Here is a 21,106-nt window from a genome sequence, read left to right on the forward strand (position 1 = left end):
TGGGAAAAGGTCCGGATTATGAGACTCTAAGGAAAGATATAATTCATTCTCATTAATATTTCAGTATCACCTTCACAAAAGTATTTAGTGGGTGAAACTGATATCAGGACTGCTACACACAGGAAAACCTTTCAGGGAGTTTGTAAATAACTACAGCTGAGGCTCTTCCTTTCTTTAAATTATCTACTACATCGAATGTGCACAAACGACAGTAGTTTGGCCAGTAAGTGTAGAGTCTAAGAGTGAACCATTTAGTCTGGACTAAAGTTTAATATATAGAAGTGTACTAAGTTAGATAAATATCAAATTACACATAGGAACAAATCGTTAACAAATGAATTAGACGTAGTATAAACTGCTTATGAAAATTGTAATTGTACGGTTACCAATGTAATATTACTTTAAATGTTGCATTCGTAAGGTGTTAACCCCTTTTTTTAACTTACAGCTCCAGTTCCGGAGTTCCTGTATAATAAAACGTTATGCTATAAAGTGACACTTCATTTTATTGATGTTTATTGCTTGACTCTAGATTCATTGCTAGAAGTTCGTATTCGGGAAAAATTGTACTATTCTGTGTTAGGAAATAAATTCACCTTTCTGCCAAGTAGTGAAAGTCTAACCAACCCGAAGGAGTATATACACATTGCAGGTGTCACAGGGAGCGTTAGGTTTAGGCACATACCAGGAGGGTTCAGGGAGGGTCAGTGTTAGGGTGCAGGAAAGGAAGGTAAGGGGGTGAATAGGGCAGGGGAACAGTACTTACCGTTCCCCTGTCGGGATTGTAGACATCGGGATGCCTCTGTCAGTGTACTGACAGCTGGCATCTCGAGTGTGGGTATATCTTACCGATTCTGTCATGCACAGTGCCAGATTACCAAATAGGCAGACCAGGCATCGGTCTATGGGTCAGATTTTCTCACATTGTGTCCAAAAGAGAGAAAAAATTAACTAAAAAAAATTAAAACTTTACATTAAAGACAATAGAGAAATACTGTATTAATGTAATACACCCACTAACAAGTTACAGTACATAAATCATAGACATCAGATTCACATTACAGTTTGAGGCAGATGTACCAAGCTCTGGATAGTGATACAGTACCAACCAATCAGTTCCTAACTGGCATTTTTCAAACACTAAATTGACAGGAGCTGAATGGTTGGTAGTTTATATGTTCCAATTTATCACTTTCCAGAGCTTAATACATCTGCCCCTTTGTCTCTTCTGTCAGCTGTCAGTTTGTAAAAGATTTCGGAGCAACCTGTGTATGTGTAATGTATGTGTAATGTACTGTATGTGTAATGTACTGTAAATGTACTGTACGTGTAATGTACTGTACGTGTAATGTACTGTACGTGTAATGTACTGTACGTGTAATGTACTGTACGTGTAATGTACTGTACGTGTAATGTACTGTATGTGTAATGTATGTGTAATGTACTGTACGTGTAATGTACGTGTAATGTACGTGTAATGTACGTGTAATGTACGTGTAATGTACTGTATGTGTACTGTACTGTACGTGTACTGTACTGTATGTGTACTGTATGTGTACTGTACTGTATGTGTACTGTATGTGTAATGTACTGTATGTGTAATGTACTGTATGTGTAATGTACTGTATGTGTAATGTACGTGTAATGTATGAATAATGTACTGTATGTGTAATGTACTGTATGTGTAATGTACTGTATGTGTAATGTACTGTATGTGTAATGTATGTGTAATGTACTGTATGTGTAATGTACTGTATGTGTAATGTACTGTATGTGTAATGTACGTGTAATGTATGAATAATGTATTGTATGTGTATTTATTGTTGTCATCAGCAAAACAAGTTTGACAGACGAAATTACATTGCACTTTTTTAAAACAGTGAATAGCAATCCATGGTAAAGGTTATCACAAACAATTTCACAAAAATAATAAAATTAAAATTAACTAAAGAGATACAATCATAGCATTCAACATGCGCACAGCAGATGGAAGAAAACTAACCCTCAAGCGACTCGTACGTGCCCGAAGTACTCTAAACCGCTTTAAAGATGGGAGCTTATCAAAAAATTCATGAAATGGATGGCTTGGATCCGATATGATACCTTTGGTTCTCTTTAGAACCCTAAGCCCATAAACATCATGAATAGTTGGCAACTGCACGCCAATGATTTTGCTGGCGGTCCTAACAACCCGTTCCAGTGCACTTCTTTCACTCGCTGTGCAGTTGCCATACCAGATAATGATACCAAACGTCAGAATGCTCTCAATTGAGCATCTGTAAAAGTTTAGCATAGTTACTTTGCTAGCTCCCGAGGCCCTCAAACGTCTTAGGAAAAACAAACGCTGTTGCGCCTTTTTAATTAGGGACAGTGTATTTAAAGACCATGTCAAATCTGCCGCAACCTGGATACCCAGAAATTTAAAAGACTCAACTATATCAACATCCTGGTTGTTAATAGACACTGGCAATTTCTGCTCTAAACATCTCCTACGAAAATCAATTACCAGTTCTTTTGTCTTGTCACCATTTAGGAGCAAGTGATTATCACCACTCCAAGAAACCAAATTTTTGATCTCTTTCCTATAATGGGACTCATCATTCCTGCTAATTAACCCAACGACTGCAATATCATCAGCAAATTTGATGATTTTCACAGAATCAGAAGTCGACACGCAGTCGTGGGTAAATAGCGAGTATAATAGGGGGCTGAGAACACAACCCTGGGGAACACCAGTCTTAATCAACACTTCCCCCGACACAGCACCTCCAATTCTAACTACTTGTGGTCTATCAGTTAAAAAGTTTAAAACCCAGTTACAAATAGACCCACTTAACCCCAAGTCAAACAACTTAGATGTTAGTGAGATGGGAATAACCGTATTAAAAGCAGAACTAAAATCAACAAAGAGTATCCGAACATAAGAATCCCTCACTTCCAAATGAGCTAAAATAGAGTGAAGTGCTGTAAGTACCGCATCATCAGTGCAACGATTTTTCCTATATGCAAACTGAAAAGGATCAAAATCTACTGGGAAAAAAGATTGAATATGTCCTAATACCAGCCTTTCAAAGCATTTCATTATCAATGAAGTTAGTGCAATTGGGCGATAATCATTAAGGCATTTTACTACCCCCTTTTTTGGAACTGGAACAATATTTGCCTTCTTAAAACATCTCGGCACTACACAATTAAAAAGGGACAAATTAAATAAGACCGTTAATATCCAACTTAACTGGTCTGCACACCCCTTGAGGACTTTACCGCTAATCCCATCCGGGACGGCTGATTTACACAAATCAACCCGACGTAGACATTTAATCACATCATACTCCTCTAACATAAGAGGAGACTCCCCCACCCGGGGAATTTGGGGCGTAACAGAAAAACTATTCTCTTGATCAAACCTAGAGTAGAACAGGTTCAAATCTTCAGCTAATAGATTATTGTCATTGCTAATCACCTCCTTTTTTATTTTACAACCAGTAATATCCTGGATCATCTGCCACAGGCTTCTCGGATTCCTGTTATCATGACTTCTAGCTTCAATCTTTGCGGAGTAACTAATTTTAGCCCTCCTAATACCTTTCTGCAATTCACACCTGGAAGATTTCAACATTTCTAAATCACCAGATTTAAACGCTCTATCACGAGCCTTGAGTAGAGATCGAACTTCCCCGTTCAACCAAGGCTTCACGTTGGGAAATATTTTAATACTCTTTGTTACTGTAACACTATCCGTACAGCAACCGATGTAACCTAATATCAATGATGCTAGAGAGTCAATATCTATATCGCCATTTACCCTACTCTCATCAATAAACAAATCCCAGTTTGTGAATTCCAACATATCCTGTAATCTAGTCAGTGCGTCCTCCGGCCATATAGTTACCAGACGTCTGACCGGTCGCACTCTCCTAACTAATGACCTGTAAACAGGTATGAGAAACAGGGACATATGATCGGATCTGCCAATATGGGGGCAAACAACAGTTTCATAAGCTGACTTGAGGTTTGTATACACCTGGTCCAAGGTACGCATGCCCCTAGTCGGAGCCGATACATTTTTATATAACTTAGGCAATACTTTCCTCAGGTCAGCTTGATTGAAATCACCTGCTATAATGAAAACTGCCTCAACATACACAGATTGTAATTTCGCAATTTCCTCGTAAAGAATTCCCAGGGCAATTGTCACATTAGCCTGAGGGGGAATATAAACGGCAATGATAATTGCCACCGAAACTTCTCTGGGCAAATAAAAGGGTCTACATTTGACAGACAGATATTCAATATCCACTGAGCAATGATTACCAATACAGATAGCATCAATACACCAGGTACGCAGGACATACAAACACAGCCCCCCACCCCTACTTTTCCCTGATGAAGAAGTTCTGTCTGCTCTGAACAGAATCCTGTTTCCAAAAGAGACCGCAGTATCCAGAACTAAGTCATTTAGCCAAGTCTCGGTAAAAATTAATACAGAGCAGGACTCCAGATGCTTCATGTATGAAAGAGCTGCATGTAATTCGTCCAGTTTACTAGTCAGAGACTGAACATTTGCTAGAAATAAGCTAGGCAAAGGGGGTTTGATAAAACATAAATTGAGCCTGGCTCTAGTACCAGCTCGTTTACCCCTTTTTTGCCTCCTCTCCCTCCTCCGATGCCTCTTCCAACCCTGCCTGCGTCTCCAGGGATAACCGAGTCTCCAGAAATGCCCCTCTCCAGAGCGCTGCCCACCCCCATAATCTCTACTTCCATTGCCGTGCACATGGCTCTTCTCACAACTCCAGTCTCCAGACCAGCCACCACTCACCACCCCAGCTGCGACAGACCCATCCAGGGCCGCCACGCTTGCAGGCACAGTAACTCCAGGGGCAGCAGACACACAAGCTCCAGAAGCGGCAGCAATCCCAGCCACCCCCGCTCCACCCACAATGCCTGTGGCTGAGGGGTTACCCGGGGCTGTACCTCCCTCAGAGACCTGCACAGCCTCTGCACCGGACCCAACAGCTCCTGCAAGCGGCTCCACTCCACCAGCTCCGGAACCTGCCACTCCACTCCAAACTCCAGTCAGGCGGAGACCAAGGAGCACCTCGCGGGGGTATGTGATCCCACACCAGCCGCCGTCACCACACAGGACTCCGACAAGCAGGAACAGGAACAACCACACCACATCCGGAGCGCGCAACACACGGACACCTGGACCATAGGAATCGCCATCACCGGCACCAACGGTAAGTGCAGCCGCAGCGTATACACGCGCCGCCATTTCCAGGCACAGCAGGGATCTGGCAAGAGTCCACGAAAGACCTATAGCTCCTGGTATTCCCAGGTGGTCTCCCATCCAAGTACAAACCAGACCCAACACTGCATAGCTTCCAAGATCAGACGAGATTGGGCAAGTCCACTGTGGTTTGGCTGTATGTGCTGTATGTATGTGTATGAGTAATGTATGTGTACTGTACTTGTAATGTACTGTATGTGTAATGTATGTGTACTGTACGTATAATGTTTGTGTAATGTCCGTGTACTGTCCGTGCACTGTCCGTGTACTGTCCGTGTACTGTACGTGTACTGTAATGTAGGTGTAATGTATGAGTACTGTACGTGTAATGTAATGTATGTGTAATGTAAGTGTAATGTATGTGTAATGTACTGTATGTGTAATGTATGTGTACTGTATGTGTAATGTACATGTAATGTATAAGTACTCTGTGTAATGTACGTGTAACGTACTGTATGTGTAATGTACGTGTAATGTACGTGTACTGTACGTGTAATGTATGTGTACTGTACAGGTAATGCTTGTGTACTGTACATGTACTGTACGTGTAATGTATGTGTAATGTACTGTATGTGTAATGTACGTGTAATGTTTGTGTACTGTATGTGTACTGTATGTGTACTGTATGTGTAATGTTTGTGTACTGTATGTGTAATGTACGTGTAATGTAGGTGTACTGTACATGTAATGTATGTGTAATGTACAGTAGAGAATTAGTGATGTTATCTCCATCTAGCATGCAAAACCTCGAGAAACTAAGCTTTCTGTGAGCTAATGCGCCGCGAGTTCCCATGGACTCCAGAACATAGTAAATTATTTGCGAGTAGAAGCTTTGAGTATACTGTATAATATTGTGTAATATTGTTAATAATATTTAATAGTTTTTGTTTAATAACATATGTTAATTTGTTTCATTACATTAATAATTGTTAATGTTAGTTTATTAAAATTGTTGGTTGGTAAAATTAAAAATGTATTAGGAGATAATTTGCGAGGGGGGCCCCGAGATTTTGAATGCTTTGGGGCCTCCCCAGGGTTTAATCCGACACTGGTCATGTATCCCAATGTTTTCTGTCCCATCCATGACTGTAAATCCCTCATGATGTGGCTACAAAGTATAATCATTCATTTGGGAATGTCATCAAACCATAGGTCAGCGGTACATGGGTGCGTTCAGCGTCCGCACTCCATGTAACGGCATAAAGTCAGATGGGTCTCTGGGAGTGTGACTATTGCTTCCAACTTCCCTCCCGTGGAGGGAATCAGTATGATTTACCGCCGGCCGCATGACTGGCGGTTCTAATCCCGACAGAGGAGGAAATCCCGATCGTTCTTCAGGTAAGTATAATGAACCCTATTCTGCCACCTAACCCTCCCTTAGGGATGCCTAACCCTACCCCCCCCTGTGCCTAACCCTAACCTCCCCCCTGTGCCTATCCCTAACCCCCCCTGTGCCTAACCCTAACCTCCTCCCTTAGTGCCTAACCCTAACCTCCCCTCCTAGTGCCTAACCCTAACCTCCCCCCCTGTGCCTAACCCTAATCCCCCGTGCCTAACCCTAACTTCCTCCCCCTGTGCCTAACCCTAACTTCCTCCCCCTGTGCCTAACCCTAACCCTAACCACCTCCCCTTCTAGTGCCTAACCCTAACCTCCCCTCCTAGTGCCTAACCCTAACCTCCCCTCCTAGTGCTTAACCCTAACCTCCCCTCCTAGTGCCTAACCCTAACCTGCCCTCCTAGTGCCTAACCCTAACCCCCCCCCTTTCCCGCAGCCTAACCCTAAGTACTGATCAGCTTAACCCTAACCTCCCCCCCTGTGCCTAACCCTAACCTCCCCTCCTAGTGCCTAACCCTAACCCCCCCTTTCCTGCAGCCTAACCCTAAGTACTGATCAGCCTAACCTCCTCCCCCCCTGTGCCTAACCCTAACCCCCCCCTGTGCCTAACCCTAACCCCCCCTTTCCCGCAGCCTAACCCTAACCACCCCCCGGGGGTGCCTAACCCTAACCTCCCAGGAGGGTGCCTAACCCTAAGTCCTCCCTGAGAGCCCCTATCCATCCCCCCCACATCTGTCTGCGCCAGCGTCCGGCTTGCCTTTGATCGGTAAGCCAGGTGTCAGGCTCCCGGCGTATGTCTAAATACAGGCGCGTCGCCGGCAGTCGGCATTGCGTACGCCAGCTTTACGACTGCTTCCCCCCTGAGGACACACCTCATTACTGCCTCCCACCGGAGCAGAGGCGATTGGGATATAGAATGGGGGCTGCCCCTGGCGGGAGCAAGCTGGACGGAGAGAGACAGGATTATATTCTGTTGGGATATCACACACTGCCAGTATAAAGGTATAATAAAATAACAATATCATGTAATACTAAGATTTCAAGCATTTTGGAGCCATGTAATAAATCATATTTACCTGCACACTGTTCAGCCCCAGTCATGCTATATGAATACAGTATGTATACCGTTAGCATATAATAATCACACATGTTCATGCTGGATTGGCAATGACTCCTGTGCTTTATGACATGCTGCTTGTCTTTAGGAGTATTTTTAATGATGCTGGAGGGATGTGAGCTGTCAGTTGTGCAGTAATTGCTTTATTACACCCTGTGTGACCATTACGTCTGACCTTGTCATCCAGCTCATTCAGTTATACAACATTAGGGGAACGTGTGAGATCTTAAACACATAAATGTATCAATTCAATAACGTCTCGAGTTTTGCGGAGTGTGATTCTGTTTCTCTCTCAGAACGTGCTGGGAAATGAGAGGAATATAAATCCTTTTCTCTCAGCAATTAGCAAACATTTATGGAGAAGGTCAGACAGTCAGCAGCGTCCTCCAGGTACCTGTGATGTGATGTATGTCACCTCATTGTGACATCACTTTCTCAGTACATCTATCTATGATACACCGTACAGAACAAAGGCAGCCTGCTTGTGTGTTGTGTGCTAGAAAAGATTCTATAATGATAATTAGTCCAAAATGACTCCTTTGTAGACTAAATAAATATTGCTGGAACTTATTACAATGAAATGCTGAGGGGGGAGGCAGAGAAACATAACACTGTTATACTGAGGGGGGCCAGGAAAGATTACAGGGGCATATTGAGAGGGGCAGGACCCCCCAAATAATTTCAAACCTGCCTCTCCAACTACTGTCTGATCTCTCATTTCTCCATTCACTCTTCACGTCTTCCCCAACCCAGTGATATCTGGCATCCACTCCGTAGAGTCTGTCCTTGTCATAACCCGTATGCCCCAGCCTGGCGAGTCTCGGGACAGGACCCAGGCAGTATAGGGACAGGACCCAGGCAGTATAGGGACAGGACCCAGGCAGTATAGGGACAGGACCCAGGCAGTATACTTTTTCCAGCCTGTTTTCTTCCACTCAGTATACAAGTGCAGGGAGAAGGGAATGGAGGCATACTTGCCTACCCTCCCGATTTGGCCGGGAGCCTCCCAGGCATTGTGCACCACTCCTGGCCCCCCAGAAAGGCAGGCAAGTGCTTGTGAACAAAAAAAGGGGGGTTGAGATAGCTGTGCTATAACTCCTAAAAGCCTCTGGGATGCTGCCTGGGGATGGAATAACAGGGGTTCATCTTCCCTGTATAAATTAGTTAAAAAATAGAATTATCCCTGGTGCTTCAGAATGAGGATTTATAAAAGGAATCAATGAACGTGAGTAAAAAGTATATATGAAATTTATTTCACAATTAGGTAAAAGGGCATTCAAAAATTATAAGTAAATATATAAAACACAGCCACTACTAGTAGGTTTGATGATAGGGAATCTATCCCTGCCACTATTGGCCTCCCCGGTGGTTTCATAGGATTCTTATGCACCTTGGGGAGTTGGTAGAAAACAGGTATCTTAGGACAATCCAGATAGAGATATTCGTACTCCTTTTTTGTCAGTATGTTGTTTTCCTTTCCTTTCTTCAAAATTGAATTTAATTCTTTTTTGAAGACCTCTGTAGGGTTGTTTTTCAGGATTTGATAGGTCTCTTCATCCTTACGTTGATATATATACATTATACATACACTTTTCTTTGTCCAAGATGACAATTCCTCCTCCCTTATCGGCTGGTTTCACTACTATTTTCTAATTTTTACTCCGATTTTTTAAGGCTTTTCTCTCTGGCCGTGTTAAATTCAATCTAATTTTTTCATTTTTATTATTAATTTCCGGTATATTACGGATGTCGCTTTCCACCAATTTTTGAAAAGTAGCTACCAGATTCCCTTTTAGATGTTGCGGATAAAATACTGATTTCTCTTTTAAGTCTGTATGTCTAAATCTGGTAGTTTCCATATTCTCGAAATGTTGATTTTCTTTCTTAGCAAAAAATTTCTTCAAAGTTATTTTTCTCATAAACTAATGTAGATCTATATAACTGTGAAATTTATTGATTTGATTCGTTGGGGCAAATTTTAGTCCCTTACTTAGGAGCTTTCTTTCAGATGGAGTGAGTATGTGGCGAATAGCCCCTGCACATCATTTTCTTGTTCGTTCTCCCTTCTTTCTTTCCTTTTCTCCCTTGTCCGGGCTTGTTGCCCACCTCACTTTCCGTACTAGATTGAGTGAGGTAAGGGACATCCAGAGACGTGGTTCACACATTCTCCTCCCTTACAAGTTTGCCGGCAAACGACCTCAACCTCTACAGACATCCCTGACATTCAAGGCATTGGGCTATTAGCCCCTGATTAAGGTACCCCTTTATATACAAACATTGACTTCTCTTTTACAATAAGACATTGGAGCAATACACCCTGGAGGGTGTCACACGCCATCTAAGAGGCCAAGAATTAAACGCTATAAGCGTACCTCCTCATTGCCGACCCACTTAAGGGCTGCAACTCATAATTTATGTTTTATGTGGTTTGTCTTTACATGTTGTCTACTAGTAGTGGCTGTGTTTTATATATTTACTTATAATTTTTGAATGCCCCTTTACCTAATTGTGAAATAAATTTCATATATACTTTTTACTCACGTTCATTGATTCCTTTTATAAATCCTCATACTGAAGCGCCAGGGATAATTCTATTTTTCAGGCAAGTGTTTGTGCCTTTCAGAGAATTATCTCTCTAAGACCCCTATTTATTATAATATACATTTCAAATGCAGGTTGTAGTGTGATAATGTCACCTACATTTTCATTGCAAATTTAGGTATTATCACAAGAATGTATCAAAATGTACCAACATTCCCAAGCAAGGACAGAGCTTGGGAGAAAGTCCTGTCCCCATCACAGCGCAATTCTCACTGTACTGGGTTTTTCGCAGAAGTACAGTGAGAGCGTCTATGCACGCGCCGGTGCCAAATAGCGCTACTCCACCTCACGGCCACCCACAAAGCTAAACCCCTGCCGACATGCTGAAGTGGGCTTTTTTCTAGAGGGGATTCTGCTAGACATTCTGGTCCAAGCCACAGCAAGAGACATGGGGTAGAAGACCGACCCACTGACCATTCTGCAGCCAGCCGCTTCATTTAAAACACCCATTAACAGGGCGTAGGGCTGTGTACCTCACATCCAGGGGGTGTTACCTTAACATGGGAAAATGAGAGGTTTTAAAATGTCAGTTCAAGTTCAGTTCCTGGCCTGATCGACAGGATGCATCAGGAGCTGGTTAAGGAGTCGGGGGATCCTGCCAGCCTGCCATCATTAGACCTTGCTCTATAGAGAAGGTGCAGTGAAACATATCCAACCAAAGTGTATGCTCCATCCACGGCCATCCCATTAGTCTGCCTGCTGCAGAAGTAACTTATAAGGGGGTATAACATACACAAACTCACAGTCTTCACTGAAGTTACCAAGAAGCGTCTCTCTGCCAAGCCTAAGCGTCCATATTAATCAGCCTCCTGGTCTCTTAGTGTTATTGTTCCTCCTCCTTCCCCCGTTCCTCTGTCTGCACTTCAGGTAAGGGGGAGCGGTGGACCTGGATACCCATTGGGCCCCTATAATAAGCCCAGATGATTAGTGCCCACTCCCCTCATCTTGGTGCCCCTGCATACGTGTCATCATGACATCACAGTGAGTGTGCCATGCGAAATACTGGAAAAGGAAGATGGGTGTTAGGTACATCCTAAGGATGCACCTTTCTATGCAGTGAGGCACCTCTCTATTACCCCATGCCCCCATATCGTTCTGTCAAATGTCAGAATGTGAAACATCATATTAAACTATCTATACTAATGTGATCACTGACTGCCATAATGACTGATTCATCAACCAAAAGCCCAAGCTCCTGGATCTAGAAACATGAAAATCGGGGAGAATATTCTTCCATGACGTAGGTGCCTACTAGGAAGGGTTTTTTGGAAATTCTACTCCTAAGTGGGTGAAAAGGGCTAAAATGGCTCCTCCCCCTGTGCAGTGTCCTGACTGACTGTCTAATCATGGCTGTAGCACAGATCATATTCATTCACCAACTGTCACCCCTACTGCTGCCAAACATCACTGGCAGTTGGTGTGGCTCCTCTATTTGTATAGTGAGGGAAGGGAATATGTTACTACACAGGTGAGAGAGAGGAATGTGTTACTACACAGGTGAGGGGGGAGGGGAATGTCAAATGTGTTACTATGGGGTGAAGGAAGGGAATGTGGTACACAACAGGTGAGTGAGGGTAATATGTTACTACAGAGGTGAGCGAGGGTAATATGTTACTATAGAGGTGAGGGAGTAGAATGTGTTACTATAGGGGTGAGAGGAAAATGTGTTACTACAGGGGTGAGAGGAAAATGTGTTACTACACAGGTGAGGGAGGGGAATGTAAAATGTGTTACTATGTGGTGAAGGAAGGGAATGTGTTACTACACAGGTGAAGGAGGGTAATGTTGAATGTGTTACAACACATGCGAGGGAGGTATATGTGTTACTACAGAGGTGAGGGAGGGTAATGTGTTAGTACACAGGTGATGGAGAGTAATGACTTAATATAGCAGTGATGCATTACTATAAAGGTAAAGGATTAATGTGTTATTAGAGGTGAGATGGAAATGCAAACAGTAAATACCTAAGGTCTACCCTGGTGAAACCGTGTACATCACCTAGTTTTATTATAAAGCCAAAAATATGCTGAAATAACTGACTGTACAGTGTGATTTGTTTTCATAGTTTCTATATATAGCTGAAAGTTGGAGCCTCCTTAGTTTTCAGGGTTTTTTATATTATTATTATACACTCAGACATATAAAAGATATATACTATATCATGTCAGATCACCAAGGAGAAAATCATGGCAGATGGAGACAGTAAAATAGATCCAGGTGATAAAAGGAAAGTTATTATATAGTGTATATAGTATTATATAGTGTATATAGTATTATATAGCGTATATAGTATTATATAGCGTATATAGTATTATATAGCGTATATAGTATTATATAGCGTATATAGTATTATATAGTGTATATAGTATTATATAGTGTATATAGGCCCTCATTCAGAGCCGTTCGCTATTTGCGTTCGTTCGTTCAAAAACAAGGGGCGGCTATGCAAATGATCCGTTCGCAAATTGCAGTCTGTTCCCACCTCTAAGTCTGAACGAGCGAGCAAAACATACGCTCTTTTATTTCTTAAAAACGCCCCCTGGCCGCTCACACCATACGTCATGTCCGCTATTTATTAGATTAATCGAGTACATCGTACAGCGTATGAACTGCTCGCTATTCTTGGGGTTGGTTTTTTCAACCGCTATTTTGCGAGCAGTTCTGAGTTAAAATAACCCAGTGACGTGGTCATTGACGCTGCTATATTAATTATGCACACCCATAAAACGCCTGTTTTGACCTTTAAGCACGCCTGCGTTCTGATCTCCACTCCCCGTTTTCAAGCACCTTCCCTTGTTACCACCCACATACGCCTCATTCTGTCACTCAAAATAGCAGGCACTCGCTATATAGCGTACAAATGATTTTCGGCCGCACTGACTGGTTCGCACATGCGTACTAAAAACCGTACGCATGCGCAGATGTGCGAACATCGCTCGGAACGAGCGTACTGCCGATAGCGAGTGGCTCTGAATGAGGGCCATAGTATTTTATAGTGTATGTAGTATTATATAGCGTATGTAGTATTATATAGCGTATATAGTATTATATAGCGTATATAGTATTATATAGCGTATATAGTATTATATAGTGTATATAGTATTATATAGTGTATATAGTATTATATAGTGTAAATAGTATTATATAGTGTAAATAGTATTATATAGTGTATATAGTATTTTATAGTGTATATAGTATTATATAGTGTATATAGTATTATATAGTGTATATAGTATTATATAGTGTATATAGTATTATATAGTGTATATAGTATTATATAGTGTATATAGTATTATATAGTGTAAGCCCAATCACGCTGACCGTCTGTAAATCAGCAGTTTCATCGTTCACACTAATCAGATAAGTGGCCACGGCCGGTAAGTGATGGATGAGGACTAGGAACATAGGACACAATGTAACACTTAGATTACAACATACATATTAAAATGTGTCAGACATGTGGCCAATGTACAGCTCCGGCTCTGTGAATGATATGCTAATATTTTCTTCCTCCCAGTTGTACGAGCGGATTGAAATTTATACGCTCAATAACTAGAAAGAATCATAAGGAATCATGCTGAAAAAATCTGTCTCACCCCATTTTTCCTGTCACTCCCGGAGTCATTTTAATATTTTTCCAATGTCTTTGCTTATTTTCGGTGCCAAACCAAATTTTCTCATACGGTGTGTTTGGAAACGAGTTCTGTGCGCAGCAGGTTCCTAGTAAACAGCTGCATTTGCAGGAACCACTTTGAATTTTCTGCTGTAATAAATAGAAAAATAAGATGTTAAAATAATCAGCCGCTGTTTCGGCTTCTTAAATAGATTTTTAGATTTTTTTTGTGACACAATTTGAAACATTTTCATTTTCTTCAAATCTTTCTTTATGTGAACCCGTTTTAAGCATAATATTTCATATTTATTAAGTAACAGAAATAGAGTCTGACAGATTAGGAGAAATCTGAGCCCCTGATCAGAATACAGAAGGGTTTAGGAGAACGACAAGTAGACAATATGAGGCATTGCCTCGTGCTGACATTGTAGCCTAATAAACAAGGAAATAGTGGAGGAGACCACACAAAATCTACTAAAAATGTTCTTAAGTCACCCAGTGGTTTTATTGTTCCATTTATTATTTATTGAATTGTAGTTGGCAAGAACCCTCTGCCACAGCCAAGTAAAGATAATTAAATAGAAACCAAAGTGCCAATCAGCCATCTTCACTACAAGAGGCCACCGGGAAGCACCACTTTCTACCAAAGCCTGGTTCAATGAACCACAGCCCACCACCCAAAAGTGACCTCCTACCCCAAACTACAGTACCAAGGCAATAAAGCCCTGCAACCCCAAAACCCAGACTGTCCCCTAACCATATGCACCCTGCGCACCAATAAAAAAACCACTGTCCTGCACCAACGCAAGGGAATATCTGATCGCAGTCACCCCAAACCTCACAACGTAATCTGATGTGATCACCTGAAGATTTGTCCGACACCAGTTATTATTAATTAACAGTTTGAGGGGGTGAGAAACTATTTATGTATAGAGGGACTCGCTGGGGCTGTCCGCTGTCTCCAATACTCTTCAATTTGGCCTTGGATCCTCTATTGAGAATTCTCCAATCCTGGACAACTTTCCAAGGGTTTAAAATAGGTTCCAAGGAGGTAAAAATCTAATTTATTTATTTATTACTCTATATCAACCGACCTCAGAGCTCTTTACCGCTTATTCTTGATAAAATAAGGGTCTATGGCAGCGTCTCTGGACTGGTCATAAATGCGGACAAGTCTGTGCGTATGTTATGAGGCCTGGAGGCACCACTCCGCATAAGGAGGATTTAATACCTATACAATGGGCGGCCTCTTCTTTCACTTACTTGGGGATTACCCTAACTAGGAATCCGGATCTTTATAGTCATAACATACATGGGCGATTCAACACATATCTGAGGAGCGTAGAGGGTGGGATCATCTTTTACACACATCTTGGCCGGGCGAACTTGATCAAACTGGTTACGTTCCCCAGGTTATTATACATTGATTGATGCTAAATTTTGCTTTTTTATATGGCATGGGAAGAGACCTATAATTAGTCTACACAAACTGTGCCAAGTCCAAGCCAATGGGGGAATCAATTTTCCCGATATAGGGCCGTATTCAATTAGGTGCGTAAAGCAGTGATCGGTGAAAAAGTATCGCCGATTGCGTCTTTTCGCCAGGCGGAGACTATTTGCCGTATTCAATTGCAAAGACTTTTTGCGTACGCGGAAAGTCAATGCAATGTAATAGGCGAAAAAGTTTAGCCTATTAATACCCGGCGTAAAAAAGTGTAGAATTGCGGTTTTGGGGTGCAAAGGTACGGAAACCACTCTGCACGCTTTGGACAGCTCCAAAAGGATAACTGTCAAAAAAAACATAAAAAAAAGAGGAACACCCAAAAAAAATCACTTTGAAAAAGGGGGGCGAAAAATTACAAAGTGGGGGTACAAATGCAAAAACTAGTGAAATAGACTTTTGGGGGGTCTGCAAGTATGGGGGAGGTATTTTTTTATTGCAGGTGTTTACTGAAGGTGCATTTTTTGCGGCACTTAAAACTTGACTTTAGAGATTTCTAACTATGCCTGCACCCATTTTCAAGTACCCCAAATTTGATAGGACTACTTTTTTCACAAAAAAAAAACTGCTTAATGCTATTCTTCACCACTTGTGCAAAGCCGCTATTTTGGAGCAATTGACAGCACTTAAGTACCCCAAATACCTTCAGTAGGGCTAATCTGGGACATCTAGATTGATCCCCAATGTTAGTGCATCTTTTGGGGGGTGTCAGGCTGATTTCTCCAATTCTGCCAACACTTTTCGCCTGTTAGAGTTTTGCCGGGATGCGTTCTCACGTCCTTTGGAATGGAATATGGCGAATAGCAAGAGCTTGGGCGATACTTTTTCGCATGCAAAACTGGCGATGTCGGCGAAAAGTCCGGCATGCGAATAAGTATCGCAGGTGCGAAAAGAATTGAATACGGCCCATAGTACGTTATAGTCATAAGAGTGTTAGGTGGGTGAGTGGATACTTAGTGTTAGGTAAGTGAGAGTGGCTGCTTAGTGTTAGGTAAGTGAGAGTGGCTACTTAGTGTTAGGTAAGTGAGAGTGGCTGCTTAGTGTTAGGTAAGTGAGAGTGGCAGCTTAGTGTTAGGTAAGTGAGAGTATCTTAGTGTTAGGTAAGTGAGAGTGGCTGCTTAGTGTTAGGTAAGTGAGAGTGGCTGCTTAGTGTTAGGTAACTGAGAGTGGCTGCTTAGTGTTAGGTAACTGAGAGTGGCTGCTTAGTGTTAGGTAACTGAGAGTGGCTGCTTAGTGTTAGGTAACTGAGAGTGGCTGCTTAGTGTTAGGTAACTGAGAGTGGCTGCTTAGTGTTAGGTAACTGAGAGTGGCTGCTTAGTGTTAGGTAACTGAGAGTGGCTGCTTAGTGTTAGGTAACTGAGAGTGGCTGCTTAGTGTTAGGTAACTGAGAGTGGCTGCTTAGTGTTAGGTAACTGAGAGTGGCTGCTTAGTGTTAGGTAACTGAGAGTGGCTGCTTAGTGTTAGGTAACTGAGAGTGGCTGCTTAGTGTTAGGTAACTGAGAGTGGCTGCTTAGTGTTAGGTAACTGAGAGTGGCTGCTTAGTGTTAGGTAACTGAGAGTGGCTGCTTAGTGTTAGGTAACTGAGAGTGGCTGCTTAGTGTTAGGTAACTGAGAGTGGCTGCTTAGTGTTAGGTAACTGAGAGTGGCTGCTTAGTGTTAGGTAACTGAGAGTGGCTGCTTAGTGTTAGGTAACTGAGAGTGGCTGCTTAGTGTTAGGTAACTGAGAGTGGCTGCTTAGTGTTAGGTAACTGAGAGTGGCTGCTTAGTGTTAGGTAACTGAGAGTGGCTGCTTAGTGTTAGGTAACTGAGAGTGGCTGCTTAGTGTTAGGTAACTGAGAGTGGCTGCTTAGTGTTAGGTAACTGAGAGTGGCTGCTTAGTGTTAGGTAACTGAGAGTGGCTGCTTAGTGTTAGGTAACTGAGAGTGGCTGCTTAGTGTTAGGTAACTGAGAGTGGCTGCTTAGTGTTAGGTAACTGAGAGTGGCTGCTTAGTGTTAGGTAACTGAGAGTGGCTGCTTAGTGTTAGGTAACTGAGAGTGGCTGCTTAGTGTTAGGTAACTGAGAGTGGCTGCTTAGTGTTAGGTAACTGAGAGTGGCTGCTTAGTGTTAGGTAACTGAGAGTGGCTGCTTAGTGTTAGGTAACTGAGAGTGGCTGCTTAGTGTTAGGTAACTGAGAGTGGCTGCTTAGTGTTAGGTAACTGAGAGTGGCTGCTTAGTGTTAGGTAACTGAGAGTGGCTGCTTAGTGTTAGGTAACTGAGAGTGGCTGCTTAGTGTTAGGTAACTGAGAGTGGCTGCTTAGTGTTAGGTAACTGAGAGTGGCTGCTTAGTGTTAGGTAAGTGAGAGTGGCTGCTTAGTGTTAGGTAACTGAGAGTGGCTGCTTAGTGTTAGGTAAGTGAGAGTGGCTGCTTAGTGTTAGGTAACTGAGAGTGGCTGCTTAGTGTTAGGTAAGTGAGAGTGGCTGCTTAGTGTTAGGTAAGTGAGAGTGGCTGCTTAGTGTTAGGTAAGTGAGAGTGGCTGCTTAGTGTTAGGTAAGTGAGAGTGGCTGCTTAGTGTTAGGTAAGTGAGAGTGGCTGCTTAGTGTTAGGTAAGTGAGAGTGGCTGCTTAGTGTTAGGTAAGTGAGAGTGGCTGCTTAGTGTTAGGTAAGTGAGAGTGGCTGCTTAGTGTTAGGTAAGTGAGAGTGGCTGCTTAGTGTTAGGTAAGTGAGAGTGGCTGCTTAGTGTTAGGTAAGTGAGAGTGGCTGCTTAGTGTTAGGTAAGTGAGAGTGGCTGCTTAGTGTTAGGTAAGTGAGAGTGGCTGCTTAGTGTTAGGTAAGTGAGAGTGGCTGCTTAGTGTTAGGTAAGTGAGAGTGGCTGCTTAGTGTTAGGTAAGTGAGAGTGGCTGCTTAGTGTTAGGTAAGTGAGAGTGGCTGCTTAGTGTTAGGTAAGTGAGAGTGGCTGCTTAGTGTTAGGTAAGTGAGAGTGGCTGCTTAGTGTTAGGTAAGTGAGAGTGGCTGCTTAGTGTTAGGTAAGTGAGAGTGGCTGCTTAGTGTTAGGTAAGTGAGAGTGGCTGCTTAGTGTTAGGTAAGTGAGAGTGGCTGCTTAGTGTTAGGTAAGTGAGAGTGGCTGCTTAGTGTTAGGTAAGTGAGAGTGGCTGCTTAGTGTTAGGTAAGTGAGAGTGGCTGCTTAGTGTTAGGTAAGTGAGAGTGGCTGCTTAGTGTTAGGTAAGTGAGAGTGGCTGCTTAGTGTTAGGTAAGTGAGAGTGGCTGCTTAGTGTTAGGTAAGTGAGAGTGGCTGCTTAGTGTTAGGTAAGTGAGAGTGGCTGCTTAGTGTTAGGTAAGTGAGAGTGGCTGCTTAGTGTTAGGTAAGTGAGAGTGGCTGCTTAGTGTTAGGTAAGTGAGAGTGGCTGCTTAGTGTTAGGAGTGTTAGGTAATTGAGAGTATCTTAGTGTTAGGTAAGTGAGAGTGGCCGCTTAGTGTTAGGTTAGTGAGAGTGGCTGCTTAGTGTTAGGTAAGTGAGAGTGGCTGCTTAGTGTTAGGTAAGTGAGTGTGGCTTCTTAGTGTTAGGTAAGTGAGAGTGGCTTCTTAGTGTTAGGTAAGTGAGAGTGGCTGCTTAGTGTTAGGAGTGTTAGGTAATTGAGAGTATCTTAGTGTTAGGTAAGTGAGAGTGGCTGCTTAGTGTTAGGTAAGTGAGAGTGGCTGCTTAGTGTTAGGTAAGTGAGAGTGGCTGCTTAGTGTTAGGTAAGTGAGTGTGGCTTCTTAGTGTTAGGTAAGTGAGAGTGGCTGCTTAGTGCTAGGTAAGTGAGAGTGGCTGCTTAGTGCTAGGTAAGTGAGAGTGTCTTCTTAGTATTAGGTAGGTGAGAGTGGCTGCTTAGTGTTAGGTAAGTGAGAGTGGCTGCTTAGTGTTAGGTAAGTGAGAGTGGCTGCTTAGTGTTAGGTAAGTGAGAGTGACGGCTTAGTGTTAGGTAACAGAGTGGCTGCTTAGTGTTAGGTAACAGAGTGGCTGCTTAGTGTTAGGTAACTGAGAGTGGCTGCTTAGTGTTATGAGTGTTAGGTAAGTGTTAGAAAAAAAATAAAAATAAATGTGTGAAAATGTAACAAACAAAAAACAAACACAGAGTGATATAATGTGTTAAAAAGAAGTGTTAAGTGGTGATGCCCCACAGAAGTCCAACCAGAGCAGTTCAAGGGACCCCATGCCACAAAATTCACCCCATAATTGACTCGCTACATAGTAGTAAATGTATATAGGTCTTACCTGTGGCTTTGCTCTACATAGACTGGGCAGTCAGTAAATGATGGGTCCCTAATTAAAAACATCAGAGACAGCTGGGCGGGTCAGGAGTCTCAGCCTTCATGTGTGTATACATAGTTACATACACTTAATATATTAAATATTTTAGGGAAAGGGGGCCTGGACTGCATACCTTAGCTCTTTCTAATGGGATGTGCTACCTAGCTGAGACTTAAATATTACAACATAGAAAACAGAGAAACTAGATGCACCATACAACCATTAATAAATGTATATAATATGCTGTAATATTAAGTTTCAGCTAGGTAGCACATCCCATTAGAAAGGGTTAAGCTGGCCACACACTAGACCAACTTACATCCAACCAGCCAACTAGTTGATTGGTTGGAATGAAAATCTGGTAAGGAATGAAAGCAAATGACAATCAGCAATTTGCTCCCAAACGCCGGAAAATGGACAAAAACTGTTGTTTGAACAAATTGTTTAGATCAAACATTTAACAAACTTGTCTGACGTCATTTTCATCTGTTTTCTGGGATTTAGGAGCAAATTGCTGATCATCAGTTACTCCCATACGTTACCAGATTCTCATTCCAACCAATCAACTAGTTGGCTGGTTGGATGTAAGTTGGTCTAGTGTGTGGCCAGCTTTAGGGTGTGCAGTCCATAGTCACACTTGCTAGGGCACCCTGTTTTTCAAATGTAAGGCAAACTTTTTTTGTCTATCTCCAAGTGCTTATTAATTGATATCCCTGGATGTGGTCCTGTCTCTTTAAGCCAGGACCCATACTCATGTGTAAAATGTATGCAAGCTTGAGCCAAAGGTGGCCGACCAAGAACATTTATCTGAGAATCAGTGTAGGGACTGGCCAGATGGGAATGACCGGGAAGTGGTGTCAGCTTAACAAATTATTGCAATATTTGAGAACCAGCGTTCCCTGTATTCAAAGGAGTTGCAGTTTGAAAAGCTAATGAGTGCCGAGTTTGTATGATATTTTTTATGTAGATGGTGTGGTCACATGCCAAGGGCACCCTAGATGGTTGAGTGCAATGTATTAAGCCTGTTATATATATATATATATATATATATATATACTCTCATATCTATCTATCTATCTATCTATCTATCTATCTATCTATCTATCTATCTATCTCATATCTGTCTATTTTATATCTGTTGATGTTATTATTATTATTATTATTATTATTATTATCCTTTATTTATATGGTGCCACAAAGGTTCCACACGACCATACAAAGTACAGAAACAAATGAGAAAACAAGAAAACAGCGACTTACAGTACAAAACAATGCAGGACAAGGATATAGTTTATATACATTACTGCAATAGCGATGAAGGAGATGCACATGAGGGAAGAGGGCCCTGCTCATGAGAGCTTACATCATAAAGGGGAGTG

The 21,106-nt window shown here is 42.3% G+C and overlaps 1 protein-coding gene and 1 pseudogene across 1 annotated transcript in view; both read right to left on the reverse strand.

Annotated features, from left to right (window-relative positions):
- The window catches only part of LMO3 (LIM domain only 3), a 142,198-nt gene extending 122,429 nt beyond the window's left edge, over nucleotides 1-19,769 (reverse strand). The window contains exons 1-2 of the mRNA XM_088463403.1: nucleotides 19,692-19,769; nucleotides 13,941-14,107 (exon numbers count right to left, since the gene is read on the reverse strand). The gene's annotated coding sequence lies outside the window, so the exon portion shown is untranslated. The remainder of the gene's footprint in view (nucleotides 1-13,940; nucleotides 14,108-19,691) is intronic.
- On the reverse strand, nucleotides 5,314-5,432 carry LOC148443002 (5S ribosomal RNA; annotated as a pseudogene).
- Nucleotides 19,770-21,106: the final 1,337 nt, after the last annotated feature.

Source organism: Taudactylus pleione, unplaced genomic scaffold (assembly GCF_031769625.1).
Source record: "Taudactylus pleione unplaced genomic scaffold, aTauple2 ptg001358l, whole genome shotgun sequence".
In the NCBI taxonomy this organism is placed as follows: Eukaryota; Metazoa; Chordata; class Amphibia; order Anura; family Myobatrachidae; genus Taudactylus; species Taudactylus pleione.